The sequence below is a fragment of the Thalassophryne amazonica genome, chromosome 16 (assembly GCF_902500255.1).
Source record: "Thalassophryne amazonica chromosome 16, fThaAma1.1, whole genome shotgun sequence".
Taxonomy (NCBI): domain Eukaryota; kingdom Metazoa; phylum Chordata; class Actinopteri; order Batrachoidiformes; family Batrachoididae; genus Thalassophryne; species Thalassophryne amazonica.
Genome location: NC_047118.1, coordinates 23,993,292 through 24,018,600, shown reverse-complemented (window position 1 = coordinate 24,018,600; position 25,309 = coordinate 23,993,292). Strand labels below are relative to the sequence as shown.

Genomic DNA, 25,309 nt, shown 5'->3' with positions numbered 1-25,309 from the left:
TAGACAAATATGATTCAAACCACTGCAGCGCAGTGCCTTTAATACCTATGGCATGCTCTAATCTCTGTAATAAAATTTTATGGTCAACAGTATCAAAAGCAGCACTGAGGTCTAACAGAACAAGCACAGAGATGAGTCCACTGTCTGAGGCCATAAGAAGATCATTTGTAACCTTCACTAATGCTGTTTCTGTACTATGATGAATTCTAAAACCTGACTGAAACTCTTCAAATAGACCATTCCTCTGCAGATGATCAGTTAGCTGTTTTACAACTACCCTTTCAAGAATTTTTGAGAGAAAAGGAAGCTTCATGCAGCTTTAGTTACCGAACGGACCCCGCTAAATTTGGTCTCCCTTGCCTTCACTGAGCATGCGTCATTTCTGAGCATCAGCAGCAATTCACCGACTATCACTTTGTTTCTGCTTCAAACTGCACTCCAGTCATCATCTGTCTCAGCAACAGATATCTGAAGCTTTTGTACAACAATCATTTCCACATAAATTCAGCATTATTTCATAATAAAAGACAGGGGAGCGATCAGAGCGATCAGAGTGATCAGAGCGCCACAGCACCACATCTGAGTCAGATGTGGTGCTTTGCCAATGTCATTTTGGAGAGTCAGTAGCAACTCTCTGGCCTTAAAACGACCTCATTTGTGCTTAAAGTTGACTTCAGAATGATTGAAGAGGTTTTAATTTGTTATCTGAAGGTTAATAATCACATTATTTCCTTTGATTGCGTTGGGTGAAGACAGTCAGACTCAGTCTGTCTCCAACATGCTGCTGTGTCTTTTACAGATTTGCCACAGTTACTTTGGAAAAAGTAATCCTATTACTGATTACTTTTTGAAAAAATAACTTAGTTACATTACTGATTACTCAATTTTAAAAATAACTAAGTTAGATTACTAGTTACTTTTTTAGTTGCTTTCAGTAGCTGCTGACAACACCCCCCACCACCACCTCAACATGAAAATGATAACCAGTTTTGCCAAAACTCACTTTATAGTCACCCTTTCTTGACTTCAATGAACATAAATACTTGTTTTATAAAAAATAAAATAAAGATATGTTTCTTGACCTCATATTTAACTGCTGACAGCACTGTAACAGTAAAACTTGTTATTTCTACCCTACATTGTTTATATAAGCGAAGCGTCGCACAGCAGCACGAAGCTCACTCATGGTACAGGGCGTCCTAAACACGGAGTGCCAATTTTCAAATCCACAGTAAAACAGGAAATGTTCAAATGTCAAACACTTGCTGGATCAACACTTTCTGGATTGACAGACAAGATCCTATGGAATCTCACGGGAACTCAGTGGCAAGCTCACACTCAAATAGGAAGTGCCAATTTATCAGTCACAGTGAAACAGGAAATGTTGAACATTTCCTGGCATGGGTGGAGCTAGAGCGGAGGCCGGGGTTTCACTGGACTCCCCTGAAATCTGATTGGACATAGATGATTGACATGTTACGGCACCAAACGTCTGGTTGAAAGACCTGCATTTTTAAATTACTGAGTCACATTGACTGCTAGGTTCCTCCTGTCCAGTAGTTTGTGCTGTGTACCACAAAAAGTTCTAATCCACCTTAGTAGAAGAAGAAAAATGTTTGCTCAAGATTTGAACGAACATGTTGTTTGAACTATGGACTTCTAATCACACCAAACTTATATTGGTGAGTAAACAACCGTATTTTATGTCAGAAATGAGTTCCGGGTTGTTAAAAGCAGCATTTCTCCTTTAATTCAGGTTGCCTTATTTACACATGTTTAAGCTAACAGACAACAGCTGGTTCATGCTCTCTTGGCTTATTAGTGCAGCAGATAATGCTGTGATCAACCCACAGTGCAATAGTCATGCACAGTGACTTGGAGAAGTAACTTTAATCTGATTTGGAAAGATTAACGCGTTAGATTACTCGTTACTGAAAAAAGCGGTCAGATTAGAGTAACATGTTACCCGCATTGCTGGTCTTTTATTATGAAATAATGCTGAATTTATGTGGAAATGATTGTTGTAGAAAAGATTCAGATATCTGTCGCTGAGATAGATGATGACTGGAGTGCAGTTGTTAGCAGAAATGAGGCGATAATCGGTGAATTGCTGCCTACACAGTGAAGACGGTGCACCGATTTTTAGAGGGGACCGTTCGGTCAGCGACACCAGCAACTGGTAACTAATAAGGTAACTAGTAATCTAACTTGGTTACTCTTAAGATTCAGTAATCAGCAAAGTAACTAATCAGCAAAGTCACTAATAGTTATTTTTCTGAGTACTAAATCTTTAAAATAACCGTTAGATTGCTAGTTACATTCAGCAGCTGCTGACAAGTTGTCCGCAGCTCCTAATGAAGTAACTGTATAAAGTAACTAATAAAGTAACTGTGACAACACTGGTCGTCAGTGAGCATCTATTCATTTATCTAAAAAAATAATAAAGTGCTCAAGCCAACATGAAGCTATTTGAATAACATGATGTAAATTAGCAGCGGGGGCTGCTCAGTGCATGAGTGTACTTTGAATAATTTTGTATAGATTAATTATTTTGAGTTAGTAGCTGAACGTAAATGGTTTAAGGTAGTTAATTTCCTCGAGCCATGTTGAGGGTTGAGAAGGTTAAGGGGAAAAATAATTAAACATTCACTTGTGTACTATATAAATTGAGACTATTGAACCCAGCTGTAAATGGGCTGGAGATGCTCATCCGTTTCACGCTACAGAATCCAGAGATACGCACTGGGCCGATATCAGACATATTTCTCTTCTTCTTCTTCTCTATCCATTCAGTGGTTTAATCCTAGAGTTGAAGGACATTTTGTAGTATTGATCTAATTATTGTAATCCAACAATTCTATGGTGAGTCTATAACAAGGTCAACCAAGACACCCTTTTCACGCTGAGCCTTCAGTTGCCTCAAACCTTGATACAAAAGTCCTTTTTACGACTGCTGTGGAAAAATACAGCGAGGAACATCAAAAAAAAAAAAAAGTGAAGGCATGTATGACATAAAAATTAAGGCAAGTGAGATCCGGAGAATAGAAGGAGGCGTGAGATAGCCGGGCGCTGAAGTGTGCTTGGGGCGTGGGTTGACTCTGTGTGTCTGCTCCAATCAGCCTCAGTTTGGTGGGAAGCCAACCCTTAGAGATATTTAGCAAGCGTGCTAACGTTTCCACAGGGCGATTGGCAGACATTATTAAAATCAGCAAAGGTGGGAACTCCACACACGTGTTTATCATCAGAGCAACAAAATCTTTGAAATATTTCCTAAAACGAGCGCCATCTGCTTCTGCCACAGGCTCATTATTTAAATAAGCAAATAACTACACAGCAGAAAGGTGCTTCTTTGATATTCACTAAATTTATGCCCATTTCTCCTCTGATTATATTTAATGTTGCTTATCAAATTTTCTTTTCCACATAACAGGTTATGCCCGCATCTTCACTCTCAATTTTCACGCATACCCTATCTTTATCTTCTACCGAATTCATCCAGATTGGCTCGTTTTTCATGATCAACCTGTGCCTGGTGGTTATCGCCACCCAGTTCTCTGAGACCAAGCAGAGAGAGCACCAGCTGATGCAGGAGCACAGGGCGCAGTGCTTGTCCTCGTCCACCCTTGCCAGCATGGCCGAACCCGGAGACTGCTACGAGGAGATCTTCCAGCTGGTCTGCCATGTTCTGCGCAAGGCTAAGAGGAGATCGGCAGCCCTCTACTACACGCTAAGGGGCAAACCCCCACCGGCTGTTGGAGGCAGGGGCAACAGGCGAGGCGGAGGGAATGTGAATGGAGAGCGGCATCATTCAAAGCACCCAAGAAGTGAGTAGAACAGCCATGTACCAGCACGTTGAGTGCATCGTGTACTTTAAAAAATGAACCACTGTCTCAACAAGAAAAATTCATGTAACAATTTGCATAGATTTTTTAAAGTTATTTCAATGTTCAACTGAGTTAATGACGCAAGATTTCTCTAGTTATGTTCAAATAATGTTAAAAAAAATCTGGCTGGAGGTTTCTTCCTGTTAAAAGGGAGTTTTTCCTTCCCACTGTAGCCAAGTGCTTGCTCACAGGGGGTCGTTTTGACCGTTGGGGTTTTACATAATTATTGTATGGCCTTGCCTTACAATATAAAGCGCCTTGGGGCAACTGTTTGTTGTGATTTGGCGCTATATAAAAAAATTGATTGATTGATTGATTGATTGACAAAGAATTAAACTGAGTTTCCTGGTCTTTAGCCCATGCCTTGAATTTCTAGACCAAACATTCTCAAAGTGTGGTTCACAGTCCACTTGTAGGCATTGCAGGTACTGCAGATGAGCCATGAGAGGCCATTATAAATATATATAAATACCAAAAAATTAAAAAAAAATATTATTTTCAAAATATAAGCAGAAGTAACAAAAGAAATTATGTGTTATTCCTCATTTATTTGACCTTGACTAACATCATATATCTGTGGCAAATGCAATCAAAATTGTGATTAAAAAGATTGGGTGGGCCCCAAAAGAGGCTCATGGTGTACTTAGGTTTGGGAATGGCTGCTCTAGAAATAATAAAAATAAATAAATAGATTAAAACGAACAAAAAACAAAAGATGATAATTTGTCAGTGTTGCTGCAGCAAGCTGAAAAACGTGATAATATTTAACTCTTGATGACAGGCAACATCATGTGCACAGCCAGCGGTGGTGGAATTTTCTGTCATCCTCTCACAGCCACCTGCCACTTACAGCCAACGTTGGACTGCAGCATTCATAAGCTCTGCAGAGCTTCAACCCTATGCTTGATACCTGCATGAGCATGTGAATATTTCAGTGATCAAAAAACATCCTGTAGGCAGACAAGCTGCAAAAGGTGCATTTGAAGAGTGCCTGCAAAAGGAAAGAATATATGGCTCCCGAGATGTGCCTTTGCAGGAAGACTACCCACAGCTACAACTGAATTCCAGACAGTGCTATTTTGATGCTATCTTTTATCAAGAGCAAGATAAGATAGAAAGGCTACCTAATGAGGCAGATAACCTGTGTAATTAGCAAATTAATATGAGCAAGCCCCTCCCTCCCCATCACTCATTTTGATCAGAATTAAAAAAAAAAAATCTCTTTTTTACTTATTTATTTCCAGTGTAAAATGGTAAATGGACTGCATTTATATAGTGCTTTTCCATCTGCATCAGTCGCTCAAAGCACTTTACAATAATGCCTCACATTCACCCCAATGTCAGGGTGCTGCCATACAAGGCGCCCACAACACACCAAGAGCAACTAGGGGATTTGAACCAAGGATCCTCTGGTCTCAAGCCCAATGCTTAACCACTAGATGATTACCTCCCAAGTGTAGAGCAAGTAAAATTATGATTACTAACAGCAGAAATGAACACAAATACAGAACATACCGGCTTTGCAGCACTTTAATTTGAGTTCATTCTGCCAGTCTTTTGTCATTTAGTCCAGATCATCATCAATGCAAAAAAATAACTGAAAAGTATGGTTTCTGCGAGTATCACAAACAGAAAGTGAGAGAGAGGGATGAAGGGAGGAGTAGGGAAAGAGAAAATCTGGGCAGAAACATTGAAACACACAGATGTGCAGTACTGTTAATATTAGTGTGTTTTTCCCCTAATGTTTTCCTGCTGTCAAAATCTCAAACTGGCCCACGCTAATACATTATGGGCTCTAACTTCCATCTGGCACAAAGGAGCACATAATGCAACACAATTGTAGTTGTAGTTTCCACCAGATGTGGTTGTCATTGTCATACCCAGTGCCCATGTCAAGTTAATAAGTCCACAGACGTATCTGTGAACCCTGGGGCATGTTGGTCTAAAAATTAGGTGTGGTCAGACAATGCCAGTACAACAACACTGAGTTGTTGCACTGGCATTTTGCTGTAGACCAACAAAAATGTGGACAAAAGTAAAGCACTGTGTTTTGAAACACTCAGACGCACTTTACATGAGTGGGTTCATGACGCATGTATGCTCTGCTTGTGTAAATGACAGACTAGCCATTAAATGGGAAATGGGAAAACAAGGAAACACTAAAATACTCTGACAGGTGTGCACAGGTCCATACATTTACCAGAAAAGCTCTCACTTGTGTTATTTCCTCAATGGCGGAGCGGTGTGTGCCTTAACGAGGATGACACATCACATTCATTGGTTTAAATGGTAAATGGACTGCATTTATGCAGCACTTTTCCATTTGAATCAGAAGCTCAAAACATTTTACAATGATGCCTCGCATTCATAAACACACTCCAATGTTAGGGTGCTGCCATGAATGGTGCTCACTACACACTGGGATCAACTTGGGGATTAAGTACCTTGCCCAAGGACCCTTAGTAATTTCCAGCCTGAGAGGGGTTTGAACCAAGGATCCTCTGGTCTCAAGCTCATGCTTAACAACTAGACCATTACCTTCAGTTGGAAAGTGTGTCAAAACTTTTGACTGGCAGCCCATCCATCCATCCATGTTCTACACTCACTTACTCCTAGGGTCACAAGGGAGCTGGAACCTATCCTAGCAAACATAGCATGTGAGGTGGGGTACACCCTGGACAGGACTGGTAGAAGAGGTGAGACGAAGTCACCAAGTCTATCTCTAGTCATCAACCTGCAAGTCTCAAATCAAGTCTCAAGTCAGCTTAAGACTTGACTTGAAAGTGACTTGAAAGTGACTTGGTGACTTCGTCCCACCTCTGACTTGTAGTGTATGTTTAAGTGACCAATCATGACTTCTTTCTCATGGTTTCTTTCTCTCTTGTTGATCCTCTGTGCCTCCACAGCACCTCATTGTCCACATCAGAGCAAGCAAGACCATAGCTCCAACTCCATCACCTTGTCCGTCCCCCAAAATCCTGAAAACTGTCCAGTGTGTGCGGTGTCTCTTGGAGAGGGTGAGAGGGCAATGGGAGACAGTGGGGAGGAAGATGAGGAGAATGCTATGAAAGAGACGGACAAGGAGGAAAACCACTTAGAGGAGAGGGTAGGGGGAGAGAGGAAGAGAAGGCGGACATATTTTAGACGTTGCAAAGACATGTGGAATGGTATGAGAAAGAAACTTTGGGGCATCGTAGAGAGCAAGTACTTCAGCAGAGGCATTATGATTGCAATTCTCATCAACACCATCAGCATGGGCATCGAGCATCACAACCAGGTAAGATACTGTGTTCTGTCCTGTCACTTTTATCCACTGTACAGAATTTTTAATCTATATTGTCCACCACCACCTATTTCACTGCATTTTAAAATAAATGTGATTATATTGTAAGAACTTACCTATCTTTCTTTTTACTGCTTTTTGATGTTATTGCCATCTTAACAGCTATATATGTTCCACGTAGATGGAATTCAAATAATCAGGCGGTTATAATTCCTTTTCTTTGATGAAATGTTTTAACTGTGAAGCAACTTCAAAAGCAGCCACTTAAACAGAATTTATCAGTAAAATGATTTGGTCTTGACAGGAAACTAATTTGTTGATGCACAATTTTGGAAGTTCTGACACTGTTATTGTTACTGTTATTAGCATAAGCATGAGAGCATGGTCACTGTCCTAATCTACAGTAGCTGGACTTACTGGGTTTGCAAAGGTCAGTGCATTTGCACTGCATCAAAGTTTAGCATGTCTGAACTTTCAGTGCAGTACACCTTGTATTCCTTTGTGGAAGACTTGCAAAGACTTTTTGTACTCGGCCATAAAAGTTGCAACTGTGGTGACAATTTCAATCCTGTTAAAATATTCACACCTGGGAAGAGCTCATGCAGGCTTGAGGTTGCCAGATAGAGGGGTTTGGAGTTGTTGATACTATTGTAAAAGAAATTTTCAGTTTTGGTGTATCCAGATTTAGACTATGGTCGTGAGAGGTGAACACTAACCGGCATCCTAAGGCGACAATTGGATGTCACTGAATCCAAGTCCCTTCAGAGGCAGCTACAACATTTTAGATATGTGGAGTAGACATCAGTGGGCATGCTGGTGAAAGGAACTGTTAAGATAAGGGAGTAATGGGTTGATATAGCATCAAGGAGAGAAACGTAGAAGGGCAGATGGTAGTAGATCTTGCAAAATGAATGGAAATGGCTATCATGAATACTTATTTTGAGACAAAAGAGAAGCACAGGGTGATGGATAAGAGTGCAGGAATGTGCACACATTTGGACTACATTCCAGAAGATTAAACCAAAAACAAATTGGAGACAGTAAGGTGGTGGCAGGGGGGAGAGAGCAGTGAATGGTATTCTGTAGGATGATTCTGAAGAAGAAGAAGAAGAAAAAGAAGAAGAAGAGGAAGAGTGTGGGAGCTGAAGCAATGACCCTGAACCATCCCTTAGGTATGCTGCTATAGACTTAGACTGCTGGGGGGTTCCCATGATGCACTGAGTGTTTCTTTCTCTTTTTGCTCTGTATGCACCACTCTGCATTTAATCATTAGTGATTGATCTCTGCTCCCCTCCACAGCATGTCTTTTTCCTGGTTCTCTCCCTCAGCCCCAACCAGTCCCAGCAGAAGACTGCCCCTCCCTGAGCCTGGTTCTGCTGGAGGTTTCTTCCTGTTAAAAGGGAGTTTTTCCTTCCCACTGTTGCCAAGTGCTTGCTCACAGGGGGTCGTTTTGACCGTTGGGGTTTTTCTGTAATTATTGTATGACCTTGCCTTACAATATAAAGCGCCTTGGGGCAACTGTTTGTTGTGATTTGGCGCTATATAAATAAAATGTATTTATTTATTTATATTTATTTATTTATCAGACAGTGGAAGCTGAAGGAGGAAGACTGTTGTGTGAAATTCAGGGAGGATGTGAGACAGGCAATTAACGAAGTGATTTTTGGACAACTGGAAACCCGCTATATATGTGATGAGGGAGACAGCTAAGAAGGTACTGGGTGTGACAACTGGACAGAGGAAGTAAGACAAAGAGACTTGTGGTGGAATGAAAATGTTCAGGAAGGTATGAGGAGGAAGAGGTTTGAGAAAAAGAATATGGACAGTTAGAGTGACATAAAGTGTGTTGGACAAGGAGTGATGTAAAATGATAAAGGATGTGGTAAATGCTACAGAAAGCACAACAAGCTGTGCACTGAGGTTGAACACTAAGGAAGGAGAAAATGACTTGTATCAATTGACCAGACAGAGGGACCTATGTGGAGCTGGTTAGGGTGATAAAGGATGCTGATGGTAATGTGTTGACAAATGAGGACTGTGTGTTGAGAGGGTGGAGGGAATATTTTGAGGAGCTGATGAATGGAGAGAGAACGAGAAGGCTGGATGATGTGGCGAGAGTCAACCAGGAAGTGCAAGGGATTAGTAAAGATGAAGTGAGGGCACCTATAAAGATGAGGAACTGTGCAAAGGCAGTTGGTCCAGATGACATTCCACTGGAGGCATTGTAATGTTGAGGAGTGGAGTCTGAGGAGTGGAGAAGTGTACTGGTTCTGATTTTTAAGAACAAGGGTGATGTGCAAAGCTGCAGTAACTACAGAGACATAAAGTTGTTCAGCCACAGCATGAAGTTATGGGAAAGAGTAGCAGAAGCTAGACTTAGAAAACAGATGAAGATCTGTGAGCAGCAGTATCATTTCATGCCAAATGAGAACACTACAGATGCAATGTTTGCTCTGAGAGTGGTTATGGAGAAGTATAGAGAAGGCCAGAAGGAGTTGCATTGCATGTTTGTGAATTGAAAGATTATGACAGAGTGCCAAATGAAGAGTTTATAGTATTGTGTGTTTAACTGTGGAGTGGCAGAAAAGTATGCGAGGGCGGTGCAGGATATTACAAGGACAGTGTGACTGCTGTCAGATGTAGCAATGGCAGATTCATTCACAGTGGAGGTGGGATTACATCAAGGATCGACTCTGAGGCCTTTCTTGTTTGCAGTGGTGATGTGTCCACGGGCTATCGCCATGGACTATATTCTTTGCAGATGACATTGTGATCTGCAGTGAGAGAAACTAGCCTTGAGAGGTAGCAATATACTGTAGAAAGAAGGGAAAGAAAGGCAGTATCAGAAAGATGGCGTACGTGTGTAAAAGAGGTGGCATATGGTGGAATAGTGAAGTTGCAAGGAATAGATTTGTGAATGTAGATGAAGAGTTGCAGGACTTGGCCGAGGATAGGGAAGTGAGGAATGAGCTGCCACCATGACCTAGACCCAGATAAGTGGTAGAAAATGAATGAATAAGTATCCAAAGTAATGGAGAGTAAGGAGAGAGAGAGAGAGAGAGAGAGAGAGAGGGGGGGGGGGGGGTGAAGAAGACAGTGCAAGGATGGACAGGATTAGGAATGGGCTTATCGGAAGGACAGTACAGTTAGGATTGGTTTTCAGACAAAGTCAGAGAAGCGAGATTGAGATGGATGAACCTGTGCAGAAGAGGGACCCATGGTATACACTAGGAAGAAGGATGCCGACCAGACAGCAGGAGAAGAGGGAGGCCAAAGTGAAAGTTTGTGGATGTGGTGAGGGAGGACATGCAGGTGGTTGGTGTGACAAAAAGATGTAGAGGATAGGGTGAGATGAGATGGTTCATCTGCTGTGGTGACCCCTAATGGGAGCAGTGGCCATAAGAAGGCACATTGACCTGTGCCTGATTCAACATGAAGGTGCCTCAGTGTTGAGGACCTCAGTGACTCCAGAACACCAAGGGGACACCCACGTTTCACATGGCTACTGCAGACAGATGGTTACCTTTGAGAGTTGTTAATGGATTGTTTGTCCAGGATCTGAGATGGTTCAGTAGTATGATGGATGCAGTAAACCTGTCCACCAGCAAAGCTTACTGTCTTGACTCTCTTCAGAGGATTCTTAGGTATTGTTGAAACAACTTTGTAGCAAACAAGCAGTTACTTAGAAATATCAGATGAGGTGTAGAATTTGTGTAAAGACAAAAAACATCAGCTACATTATTATGGCCAAGTGCTGTACTAGATTTTTATTTTGGACTGGGAGATATTCCAGGATTGGTCTTAAAAACAGAACAAAGCTCGATCAGGACATCCCCAGCATCAATGAATCTCTCTGTTCTCTCTCATTCCCACAAATCAGCACAGCCACAGCACATAAACTGCTGTCACTGCTGATGAAGCATTGGTGCTGCAAGTCTTATAATAGCGGATGACATTCAGCGAGATGAGTGTGGGAGTGGAGCATCATCACTGCCGTGCAGTTTTCTAACAGAGGTGTAAATATTTAGCCTAGCGGTAGACAAAACCGAGCCAGCTTTTAACGCAGGCCGGGCTCCTCGGAGACAGACGTGGTAGGTGTCTGTGACCCAGGGGAAGCAATGCACGAGAGCACGCACACATGCATGCTGCACACAAACCCACACATGCACAAGCATTTAATTCAGCTGTAATTCACGTGAAACAGATTAGCAGGTATGTGTTCAAATGTGCAGAAGCACAGTGTTTGTTCACTTACACACAGTTATGTAAAATATTTTTTCCTCTTCCCTCCCTTTGCTAATTTTGCTTCCACATATTGCTCTTTTTTTCTTTTTGGATAAATCCCTTTTTTTTTTTTTGACAGACTCTTCCTCCTGCTAATTCCTTCCTTCCTTCCTCATCTCTTTCCTCAGGCATCTCATCTACTCCTCACCTCCTTCAGTTTCACCCTCCTCCCCACTTCTGTCTTCCTCTCTCTCATCCACCCCCTCGCTCTGTGACAGTGCGTGCAGAATAGTTGCTTTTCTTCCATCTCTGAAGACTCTAAAAATAAACGGTTGTGAGGGGGAAGGAGGAAACAAGTGAAATGGGAAGAGTGAGGAGGCAGACGTCGTTACACAGCAGTTTTCGGCTCAAATTCCCTGTGTGATTCTATGTGCACGCATGCGAGCAAGCACATGCACATTGCACATATGCACAGTGATGTGTTTTGGGTGCAAAATTGCGTGTACGTGTGAGAGCGTGTGCGTGCATGAGACTCTTTCCGATGCTGCACAATTTCCACAGGCCGACACAGAGAGTGATACAAGTGTGTTTTGCTCTGCAGCAGAAGAGTCTCATGTAATTGTGTTCTAAACTCAAACTGATGTGTTTCTTTCTCAAAAAAAAAAAAAAAACTAAGCCAAGGCTGGCACTGCCTATCGGATTTTCACTAGATTTCACTAGAAAAGAACAAAAAAAATCAGTATTAGGTCTGCATTTATTAAAAATGCACCAACTTAAAAATCTAAAAATAGTTCTGCAAAGATTTTATTTTAAAACCAAGTGTGGTATCATGGATAGATCGGCAACACTTGAGGATGTTTGCATTTCGAAATGAGTATCAGAATACAGGCTTCAGTGAATATCTCCTAATTTATCTTCCAAATTGATAAAAACCAACAGTAAGCCAGTTGAATGTCATACTGCAAATTACCAGCGGGGGATGTTTGGCACATGAGTCTGCATTCTTGTTACTAATTACTTCTGCTGAGGTATTTTCAGATAATCTGTTTCTTTGTTTGCAGGATTAAAATGTAACAACTGCATGATTATTTCTTATTCACTGGGATCCAAAAGTGGATTCTACATATTTACATTATTTTAAACCTTTATTTTTCCATATGAGAATTGATTTTTGTTCAATTTCCCAGTTCTCAGCATAAATTTATCCAGATTTTGAGTATCAGTCAGCATAGGTAATGTAAATTACAACAATAAAATTGTTAATCTCCATAGAATTTTTTTTTCTGTCATTTTCGAGTTGTTTCAAAGATGCTTTGCACAAACAACACTGGGCATATCAGGACAGGTGTGGGAGCGTGCACTGCAATGCACTTCAGGGCAATCAATTGATTCATGCCCACCTCTCAAAAGTAAGACCCCATCACACTTCGTACGAATGAGTACGAGGCAAGCCGAATCAGGCAGGATGCCAAAATAACCAAGATTCGTGCCACATATGGGGGGAATAATAAATGCGGAAGATAGCCGTCTGAATATCCAGACCTGCCCCGACTGATTTGTGCACATGCTGTGTAAATGAGCCTCCGAACGCGATACAGATGTTGGTATAACACATTAGGATTACCCAGACAGCCGTCAAAATGCAGTGAGAATATGATGAATGCACTTACTTTGCCGTATGAGTGAGGTCCGATTGCGGGTGGAGGAAATATAATATATTCTGCACTTGAGGTGTGCTTGTGGTACATTCAGGTGCATTTGGGACATTCAGCTGTGGTGGAAACATGACGAACATTCCCCCGAACATGATCAGAATGTCACGAATGCCATTTTCTCGCCATCTGATTGTTTAGAATGCAGTCAAACTGCACTTTGACTGCCGTTCGATAGTTTTTCCACTTCGACTGCGCCACAAATGTTTTGATCATGTGCAAAACATTTGAGGCGACCGCACAACTATGTCCAACTTTTTAGACTGTGCTCAGAATGCTGTCCAATGGCAGCGAATGCACCTCGACACCTCCAGAACGTGGGCTGAATTTTCATTCGGACAAGAATTGTGCTCATTCAGCCTCTAGTGTGATGGGGGTATAAGCATGATCTATCTAATGCAGGAAGATATATATACAAATAAAAGCCTGGTTCACATGGCAAGATAATTAAGTCGATATTGGACCCGATGTTCTCCTTCCAACAATCGTGATGATGCAAAAGAGAATCTTATCAGATATTCCTGCCATGTGTGGTGTGTTAGAGCGCTCTGATCTGCTCGGAAGGCCGTCAGGAGCGCTCCGATCGTAAATCGGGGATATTCAACATGTTGGATTGTCTTACCCGATATCGCAGCGTGTGTTGTGTCCCTCCGACCACAAACGAGCATGCAGCCTGGTGAATGTGACGTGCAGCCAATCAGAAAGCGAGGTGACGGACGTACAGCACGAAATCTAAAATCAAAACAGCTGTTATGGCTTACCAGAAAGTCTGGTGGTCGACTCCTTTAAAGAACACCTTTTCTTTTTCTTTTTGTATCGTTTTTTTCTTCTGTTGTAAATAGTCCACAAAGTATCTCTGTTTGTTTACTCTGAAGTCATGTTTAATCTCGAGAGATTTTGCGAGATTTCCTGTCTGACCTGGGAATGTTCGTGTGTGAAATCTGTTCATGTGTGGTGGTGTTGTCTTTACCGTGTGGCTGCACACCCCACACTACACGACAAAACCTGTTATATCTATGATTTTTTTTTATCTCCATGTGTGTGGTCTCTCAGGTTTTGGAAACCTACAGATAATTTTAAAATCCTGCCATGTGAACCAGGCTTAAGGGTCATGGAACTGAATCTGAAACAAATCCTTGGTATGCTTGTCTTTGTTTCAAAGTGTCCTTGAACCCCATCCAGAGTATGAAGTGAAATCTGGATACAGGTCTGCAGGTGCAGCAATGCAAACAAGAACATGTTTGCAACAATGAACCTGTCAATCAAGCGATTTATTTATTTGTGCAGTACCGGCAACTCAATCACCGAGTGATGCTTAACACTAACTGTGATTGTGTATATTCACTGTGTGAACTCAGATCTGTGTGTGACTCAGCACTGGCATTCAGGCTGAGGGGTCGCCGCTCATTCATTCATCATTATGTGACATTCACTCAGGGAATGACAACATGTTTCCAGAGAAAAACAGAGGATATTATATTAGTATGTGAAGAAATTATAGGAGAGAGGTGGAATCCTGTTCAGGAGATGAATTAGTGGGAAGCAGGTGGGAAGTGACACAAGAGACCAAAAGTATGAAGAGCAACACTGATCGAGGGGGCTTGAAAAAGTAACGAAGCCACACATGAAGTGAGTAGAGCAAGAAGAAACCGGCGAGGAGCAAGAAAGGAGAGAGTTGGAGGAAGGAGGGGGGTCTTCTGATTGAGTTGCAGTGGGGTGTCAAGGCCTGTGATGGTTCTGTCACTAGTAATAAATCTCATATTTTCAGTTTGTTTCTGCAAGAACTAGAAAGAAGTAAAAAAAAAAAAATTGAGATTATCGCTTACTGCTTATGAACCATTTATGTTTGTAGGATTACACCTTCATATTTCAACATCTTAAGAGCATCATTATATCTACTTTAACAGTGGAGATTTTAAAGTGGCGGTGAGTTGTGTGAAGCACTTTGTCTCGTGCTGATTGGATGACCTTCAGACAACAAATTCTTAGCATTTATTCTCCACAATGATGCACTGTGCTACTGAGATTGAGGCACTTTTGAGGACCTTATGTTTCTGTTCTACAGTTTTGTTCTGTTAATGCAGCCACCTGTGTGCACCTTAAAAATAAAAGAATATATGAAAATATCTTTGATTTTCAATTTTTAGTCAAGTTTAAACGTGTGCAGCAGTTGTGGTGCACTTGATTTCAGTGTGTAAAGTTGACAGGTTCAAACTCCACCCCTGACACATTTCTCCATGTAATGAGTTGTGTCAGGAAGGGCATCCAGCGTAAAAAATGTGCCAAATCAACATGCAGGTCCCGCTTGGGTCCCCTGAGTGTAAACAAGGGAGCAGCCGAAGGGACTTACTAGTAAACTTTAACATTACCTGAAATTATTTACTTTTAATTAACACCCCGTTTACACCGAGTCCACATCCTATGTGCGATCGGAAAATAGCCTCTGATCGCCATCACTCTCACTGGCTCTCACTGGGGTTGCAGGCTGGTCACAGTGGGGTCTCTATGGTCGGAACAAAGATCCCTCCTGGTCGCCATCTGTCTCCAACAGGTGCACGAGTGTATTGAAGTGTTTAAAGCACTTGCAGCAGTTGTGCAACCGGTGAAAATACAGGGTGGGCCAATAAAAGGTTATCACTTTTTGATTGTACACAAGTTTTTGAAATGAGAACTTATTCGAAAATTTTATTTACAGACTTGTAACAGAAGCATCAAATTAACATTTGATACCAAAGGTTTCCCACTTTGTCTCTTGTTTTCCACACAGTTCAATAATTGATGACATGTTCAATCCACGCTCCTCTTCTTTGGATTACAGCTGCAACACGCACATTGAAGTTTGTGATAACATTGCTACACATCTCAAGAGGGATTCTCCGAACTTCCTGACAGATGTTGGTCTTCAGGGCCTCAGTGGTCTGTGGGTTGTTGTAGTACACTCTGTAAGTGTACGAATTAAAAAAGTAGTAACATTTTATTGGCCCACCGTACATGGGTCTCATAATCAGCCTCGATAATGCTCACAGGTCCTGACCCACTCCAAACCTGATCCTATTGGTTGTATTAGACTCTCAATTCACTCTGCATGGGGTTGCATCACTGATTGAGGATATTAACATACATTTCACTCGCACAATTCAGTTGCAATGCATGCTTGGTGTAAACACAAATAACAGATCAAACTTGTAATATATGAGAGTTCACAAAATGTCATGGTCTTGTAGGTTTTATATGGGTCTCAGTCGGGTGTAAATGTAGCATAAGTTTATTATTTTTCATGTTAGGTGGCACGGTGGCTTAGTGGTTAGCACTGTTGCCTCACAGCAAGAAGGTTTTGGGATAATTTCCCACCTGGGCCTTTCTGTGGGGAGGTTGCATGTTCTCCCTGTGTTTGTGTGGGTTCTCTTCGGGTCTTCGGGTGCTCTGCCTTCCTCCTACATTCAAATACATGCAGGTTAGGTGGATTGGGAACTTTAAAATTGACCATAGGTGTGAGTGAAAGTGTGCCTGTGATAGACTGGTGTCCTGTCCCATCTCCCACCCTATGACTGCTGAGATAGGCTCCCACCCCCCACTGTGACCTATAATTGGAGTAAGTGGGTATGGAAAATGAATATATATATATATATATATATATATATATATATATATATATACGAGGTCTGTTAGAAAAGTATTGGACCTTTTTATTTTTTGCAAAAACCTGATGGATTTGAATCACGTGTGCTTGCATCAGCCAACCTTGAACCTTTGTGCGCATGCGTGAAGTTTTTTCAGCCCTGTCGATTGCATCATTTGCTGGTAAGCAGCCTTTGTGTGAGGACGTGTAGTGCACTCGGTGGATTTTCATTGCAAGGAAAAAGACGGAACGACTGGAGCAGCGCCTCATCAAATTTTGCTAGAAACTGGGTGACAGCCAGGTGGAAACTATTTGGATGATTCAGACGGCTTTCGGTGACTTTTTAGCCGTGTGACTATCCGAGAAATTGTGGAAGAGGTGGGCATGTCACAGCATGTCCTGTGAGACTTCAACATGGAGGCGGTTTTGCTCCACCGTCAGCAGCAGCATGAATTTCACCACCACTCTTTTCATAGCCAAATCTTCTGTCACAGTGGAATGTACCGAAAAAGTGCTGATGTCCACCTCTTCTGCAATTTTCGGATAGTAACATGACGGTCCCACATCACCACAGCGTTCACTTTGGAAATGATCTGGTCATTTCTGCATGTTGATGGCTGACCGGAGCGTGGCTCGCTCTCCACTGTTGTGCGGACGTCTTTAAGCCGGTTGTACTGCTCCTTAATCTGTGGGATGCCCAAAGCATCGTCACCGAAAACACTCTGAATCTTTCGAATGGTTTCCACCTGTCTGTCGCCCAGGTTCTAGCAAAATTTGATGAGGCACTGCTCCAGTCGTTCCGTCTTTTTCCTTACAATGAAAATCCGCTGAGCGCACTACACATGTCCTCACACAAAGGCTGCTTACCAGAAAATGACGCAATCAACAGGCGTGAAAAATTCACGCATGCGCATGAAGGTTCAAGGTTGGCTGGTGCAAGCACACGTGATTCAAATCCATCAGCTAACAGACCTCGTATATATATATTCGTTCACACCAGCGGCTGAAACACAGTGTCCCCTGTGAGAGCCCATTCAATCCCTCTCGCGGCAGGTGTCAGCCAAATTCCTGGTGACACACAGTCAGCAGACGATCACTTTTGAGCTGGGAGTGAAATTTGCCTGACTGCCCCCACAAGTGTTGCGTTGCAAAACAGAAACACACATGTATTGCATGTATGTCCCATATGTGCACGTGTGCCCCCGCTCCCCCCAAATCAGGGGGAGGCACACTTGCATAAAATGGTTACATGTACAGTAGTGCTCAGAATAATAGTAGTGCTATGTGACTAAAAAGATTAATCCAGGTTTTGAATATATTTCTTATTGTTACATGGGAAACAAGGTACCAGTAGATTCAGTAGATTCTCACAAATCCAACAAGACCAAGCATTCATGATATGCACACTCTTAAGGCTATGAAATTGGGCTATTAGTAAAAAAAAGTAGAAAAGGGGGTGTTCACAATAATAGTAGCATCTGCTGTTGACACTACAAACTCAAAACTGTTATGTTCAAACTGTTTTTTTAGCAATCCTGTGAATCACTAAACTAGTATTTAGTTGTATAACCACAGTTTTTCATGATTTCTTCACATCTGTGAGGCATTAATGTTGTTGGTTTGGAACCAAGATTTTGCTCATTTACTAGTGTGCTTGGAGTCATTGTCTTGTTGAAACACCCATTTCAAGGGCACGTTCTCTTCAGCATATGGCAACATGACCTCTTCAAGTATTCTGACATATCGAAACTGATCCATGATACCTGGTATGCGATATATAGGCCCAACACCATAGTAGGAGAAACATGCCCATATCATGATACTTGCACCACCAAGCTTCACTGTCTTCACTGTGAACTGTGGCTTGAATTCAGAGTTTGGGGGTCGTCTCACAAACTGTCTGTGGCCCTTGGACCCAAAAAGAACAATTTTACTCTCATCAGTCCACAAAATATTCCTCCATTTCTTTTTAGGCCGGTTGATGTGTTCTTTGGAAAATTGTAATCTCTTCTGCATGTCTTTTATTTAACAGAGGGACTTTGCGGGGGATTCTTGATAATAAATTAGCTTCACACATCTTCTAACTGTCACAGCACTTACAGGTAACTCCAGACTGTCTTCGATCATCCTGGAGCTGATCAATGGGTGAGCTTTTGCCATTCTGGTTATTCTTCTATCCATTTTGATGGTTGATTTCCATTTCCTTCCACACGTCCCTGTTTTTTTTTTGTTTTGTTTTTTTTGTCCATTTTAAAGCATTGGAGATCATTGTAGATGAACAGCCTATAATTTTTTGCACCTGCGTATAAGTTTTCCCCTCTCCAATCAACTTTTTAATCAAACTACGCTGTTCTTCTGAGCAATGTCTTGAATGTCCCATTTTCCTCAGGCTTTCAAAAAGAAAAACATGTTCAACAGGTGCTGGTTTCATCCTTACATAGGGGACACCTGATTCACACCTGTTTGTTCCACAAAATTGACAAAATCACTGACTGAATGCCACACTACTATTATTGTGAACACCCCCTTTTCTACTTTTTTTTTTACTAATAGCTCAATTTCATAGCTTAAGAGTGTGCATATCATGAATGCTTGGTCTTGTTGGATTTGTGAGAATCTACTGAATCTACTGGTACCTTGTTTCCCATGTAACAATAAGAAATATACTCAAAACCTGGATTAATCTTTTTAGTCACATAGCACTACTATTATTCTGAACACTACTGTATATGTAACCATTTTATGCAAGTGTGCCTCCCCCTGATTTGGGGAAGGCACACTACTGTATGTACAGACACGATTACATGCGCGGTGAGGCGCCTCCCAGCTGCTGACCAGAGACACAAAAGACGGCTCAGTGCACACGACGTGTCACATTACAAACACAGAGACCACAACCCGGGCAGGTATATTAATAAGCACTACACTGCCTACATACACAATTACATAACAAACAACTCAATTTCAATTTATTAATTTATATAGCGCCATCTCACAACAGCGTCCCCCCAAGGCACTTCACACAACACACAATGCATAACTAAACTATTCAAAATAACTAAAAAATAATGATCACATAACAAAGAGTGACATGGTGTGTGCACTGATCTGACAGGCGGCGTGTCCACTGACAGCACCAGCTGTTGAGATCTCTGGTTCTGGACATCCCAGCTGGGGAAGACATACTGTGTTTGGACAGACATGAACTTACAACTGTCCACTGTGACATGCGTGTGTCTGCTTGCTGTCCTCACATGGACATACATAAAAACATATATCGCTGTTGCAACAGACTGCAGAAAGCGCACAGTGTGCACATTGACAGGCTGTCCCAGGTGAAATGGACAGTCAGGTCATAACACACAGCAGGCGATCTGAATGTCACATCACCCACGTGAGCTCTGTTCCACATGACGTGGTGTCTGTCCTGTGGCATACCGTCCACAAGACAGATGTGTCGGGCCGGTCACGCGTGCAGGGATGGCTGGACACGCCAGGCCAGCAGATATGGACTGCTGTAGATGACCCATGGTCTGTGACAGGGGTAGGCAACCTGTTCCAGAAAGAGCCATGAGGGTGCAGGTTTTCTTTGCAGCCACTGACTCCACCAGGTGATTTCACTGATTAACTGATTCCATCTGCTCAAAGTGATATTAATCAGTAAAATCACCTGGTGGAGTCAGTGGCTGCAAAGAAAACCTGCACCCTCATGGCTCTTTCTGGAACAGGTTGCCTACCCCTGTCACAGACCATGGGTCATCTACAGAAGAACATATGGCTTGTATTTTGTTTTGTTTTTTTATGTTTTTTATGGTGTGTGGTTGTATTTTTTTTTTTTTTTTTCATACCTTTATCTCCTAGTTGATTTCAGGAATTTTATGCAACTTTTATAGGTTTGTAAAGTTTCTGGTTGGCAATCAGAGCTTCTGTAAATTGCAGGTTCGAATCCCGTGGGTGGAATTTTTTTTTCCCACAGCAACTGCCGATGTGGTTACACATCCTCCAGCTGCTCACACTGTGTTCCCACTGCGATGGTTTTGTGCACGAGCGATCGTTCACACATGCCCGACTGTGTGTCCTTCCCGATGTCGGTTCGATGTTTTCATGCGGGCTGTTTCGCCGTGATTCTCCCTGATTCCTACTTATTTGTGCTATGTGTGAAGGGGCCCTTACACTTGTTTGTAAGGAATCATACAATAGTAGTAACATGAATGACAGTATCTATGCATGTAAAAAATATGAATTTTTCCTGGTATTTGAATAAATTGGGCCTGTTTTCCTCAGTTTTGGAATTGGAAGACAAACTGGGGCCAAAACCCAGCAATGGGACACCACCCTTGTACTTACGTTTTGATTAAAATTGATTTAAGATATAGGTTCAAAATGGGCACTGACATTATGGAGTTTGGGAGTGACTGGTCTGATGAGCCCCTCTGCTCTATCCTCTTTCTCCTCCAGCCATGTTTACTGTCTCTCCTTCTCACCTACACTGATCGACAAGTGGTTATTGATCAGGAAGAGATGGGCCTACCTGATAATGATACTGACGAAGAGAAAGTAAAAACGTAACGGGGAGTATTTGGCTGGAGATAGATTGTGAGAAAAAAGCGGATTAAGGGAGGAGAGGGGTGAGATTGTGGGTTGTTTTTTTTTTTCCCCTGACATGGTTTGCTAGCTTTGGCAAGGCTCTCTGCATTTTCTCTGCTGGCTTTGAAGCTAAAATTCACAGGGGGTACCACAGAAAGCATCTGATCCATATTGTGTGCTTCCTCTAAGTCACATGCATGAGCCTTTGCACTTGCAAATCAAATCATAAAAAGCAAGTGTGTGCACACAGGCAGTCATTCATAGAGAAATAAACCCACGATTGACTTAAGTACAACCCCTGGCAATAATTATGGAATCACCAGCCTCGGAGGATGTTCATTCAGTTGTTTAATTTTGTAGAAAAAAAGCATATCACAGACATGACACAAAACTAAAGTCATTTCAAATGGCAGCTTTCTGGTTTTAAGAAACACTATAAGAAATCAAGAAAAAAAAATTGTGTCAGTCAGTAACGGTTACATTTTTAGACCAAGCAGAGGGAAAAAAATATGGACTCACTCAATTCTGAGGAATAAATTATGGAATCACCCTGTAAATTTTCATCCCCAAAACTAACACCTGCATCAAATCAGATCTGTTCATTAGTCTGCATCTAAAAAGGAGTGATCACATCTTGGAGAGCTGTTGCACCAAGTGGACTGACATGAATCATGGATCCAACACGAGAGATGTCAATTGAAACAAAGTAGAGGATTATCAAACTCTTAAAAGACGGTAAATCATCACGCAATGTTGCAAAAGATGTTGGTTGTTCACAGTCAGCTGTGTGTAAACTCTGGACCAAATACAAACAACATGGGAAGGTTGTTAAAGGCAAACATACTGGTAGACCAAGGAAGACATCAAAGCGTCAAGACAGAAAACTTAAAGCAATATGTCTTAAAAATCGAAAATGCACAACAAAACAAATGAGGAACAAATTGGAGGAAACTGGAGGAAACTGGAGTCAACGTCTGTGACCAAGCTGTAAGAAACCGCCTAAAGGAAATGGGATTTACATACAGAAAAGCTAAACGAAAGCCATCATTAACACCTAAACAGAAAAAAAAAAAAGGTTACAATGGGCTAAGGAAAAGCAATCGTGGACTGTGGATGACTGGATGAAAGTCATATTCAGTGCTGAATCTCGAATCTGCATTGGGCATGGTGATGATGCTGGAACTGACTGAAGACAACATGTAAATTTCCACAGTCAGTGATGATATGGGGCTGCATGTCAGGTAAAGGCACTGGGGAGATGGCTGTCATTACATCATCAATAAATGCACAAGTTTATGTTGATATTTTGGACACTTTTCTTATCCCATCAATTGAAAGGATGTTTGGGGATGATGAAATCATTTTTCAAGATGATAATGCATCTTGCCATAGAGCAAAAACTGTGAAAACATTCCTTGCAAAAAGACACATAGGGTCAATGTCATGACCTGCAAATAGTCCAGATCTTAATCCAATTGAAAATCTTTGGTGGAAGTTGAAGAAAATGGTCCATGACAAGGCTCCAACCTGCAGAGCTGATCTGGCAACAGCAATCAGAGAAAGTTGGAGCCAGATTGATGAAGAGTACTGTTTGTCACTCATTAAGTCCATGCCTCAGAGACTGCAAGCTGTTATAAAAGCCAGAGGTGGTGCAACAAAATATTAGTGATGTGTTGGAGCGTTCTTTTGTTTTTCATGATTCCATAATTTTTCCCTCAGAATTGAGTGAGTCCATATTTTTTTTCCCTCTGCTTGGTCTAAAAAAATAACCGTTACTGACTGCCACAATTTTTTTTCCTGATTTCTTATAGTGTTTCTTAAAGCCAGAGAGTTGCCATTTGAAATGACTTTAGTTTTGTGTCATGTCTGTGATCTGCTTTTTTTCTACAATATTAAACAACTGAATGAACATCCTCCGAGGCCAGTGATTCCATAATTTTTGCCAGGGGTTGTATGTGTGTGATTTTTATATCCAGATTTTGTCTTCTTTTGCCAGTTCTTTATAACAACCTATTTAGCCAGTGATTGAGAACGCATTCCTGTTTCATTTTAACAGCTAGTGCTTAAATAGGGCACACTCTATGTGTGTGTGTCTGTGCACAAATGTGTTATTCCCTAGTTAAATCTACCCCACTCTAACTGTTGTCTTAGTTGTACATTAACTTTGTTTACGCGGGTGACTGACGGTTTGAGTGACAACCTTTTCAGCACAGGCGGAGAATTGTGATTCATGCACAACTGCTTCCTTTGCAGTGGCTTTGTTGCTGCGGCCACAATTGCAAAGAGGCACTTTAATATCAAACTTTTCTTTGTACCTGCCAATCACTTCTCTTTGACGTTGACTGTTTGCAGTGCTTCTCATTCTTTGCACCACTCTGTTCTTCTATTTATAACTTTGTTCTTGTGTTGCTTTTTCTCTCTCTACGGCCTCTTGAATCAGCCCGAAGAGTTGACCAATGTTCTGGAGATTTGTAACATCGTCTTCACCAGCATGTTCACCCTGGAGATGATCCTTAAGTTGACTGCTTTCGGCTTCTTTGAATACCTGAGGAATCCATACAACATTTTTGATGGCATAATTGTCATCATCAGGTAGGTCATCTACAGAGTGGTCCTTATTGTTGGGATTGTTAATTCAAAGTGGAGTTTTCTTTAAATCGTCAAATGAAATAAATGACTAAAATACAGTCTGGGATGCTGAGGTCAGAGTTTCTTCGTCAAGTCTCCAAAGCCCGAGAAACCATGGCATGATGGAGCTTCAAATTTGACTTGAAAGAGAATCTTTTATACCAAACAGGCAGTAAAGCAGTAAAACGGGCAGTAAAGCAGAATATATATATATATATATATATATATATATATATATATATATATATATATATATATATATATATATATATCATTCTTATTCAAGGACGCCAAATGTTGATGTCAGTACAGGGACGGGAGACACACCAGGGTATGGTTAAGTTTCTTGAAATTAACTAATTTGTAAATGAAATTGAGTATGGACAATTGGATAATTGAAATTGACTGGTTTGTAATTTAAATAATTGGTACTTGGTAATTGAAATGGCCTATTAGGTAAACAAAATTGAGCATTTTGTTATTTAAATTGATTATTAGATAATTGAAATAGAGTATTTTCTAATTGAAATGGTGTATTTGGTCATTGAAATGGAGGATTAGGTACTTGAAGTGGTGTTTTTGGTGATTGAAATTGACAAATGGGTGATTGAAATAGACTATTCAGTTACTGAAATGGACTATCTCCTGATTGAAATGGTGTATTTGGGTGTTGAATTAGACTATTAGATTGGATTATTTGGAAACTGAAATGGCCTATTGGGTAACCAAAATTGTGCATTTTGTTATTGAAATTGATTATTAGATAATTGAAATGGGGTATTTTCTCTTTGAAAATACTAGGGATGTGAATCATACAACAACTTACGATTTAATTTGATTCTGATTCTTGGGGTGACCATTCGATTCAGAATCGATTTTCGATTCAAAGAGCTCTGAGAAATAGTTATATTATTTAAAAAATGTTTATGTTTAAGAAAATGCAGCTTTACAAGGTTAATCAAGTGATTCTAGATGTAAATTTTAATTATCTGCTTTGCTCGTTCGGAGTTTGCTGGCAGTTTAGCGAAGCGCTGGTCAGTAGTCGACAGATACCGCTGCTCCCCTCTTTTAGCTCCGGGTGATGGTGTAGCATGTGAGCTTGCGGATTTGAAGTGTTTCCGAAGTACTTGACTTTCACTTTGCAGATTTTGCACACTGCATAAGTCCTGTCAAGCTCCTTCTTACGCAGCAAATAATAAAATCCAAAATGCGCCCAAACATTTTCCTTCAGCAAAGACGATGCTGGCTGAATTAGCTCTTCGTCCGCCATGCTAAGCTGCAGCCACTGAACTCTGCAGCTCACGAGTGTTTGAAGCACGCCAGGACCCCCCCCCCGCGGGGATGCTGTAGTACGGAAGCCGTTGCCTGACAA

At 41.4% G+C, this 25,309-nt stretch overlaps 1 pseudogene; it reads left to right on the top strand.

The window, feature by feature from the left end:
* LOC117527690 overlaps positions 1-25,309 on the top strand; it is a 595,993-nt pseudogene that overhangs the window by 412,651 nt on the left and 158,033 nt on the right.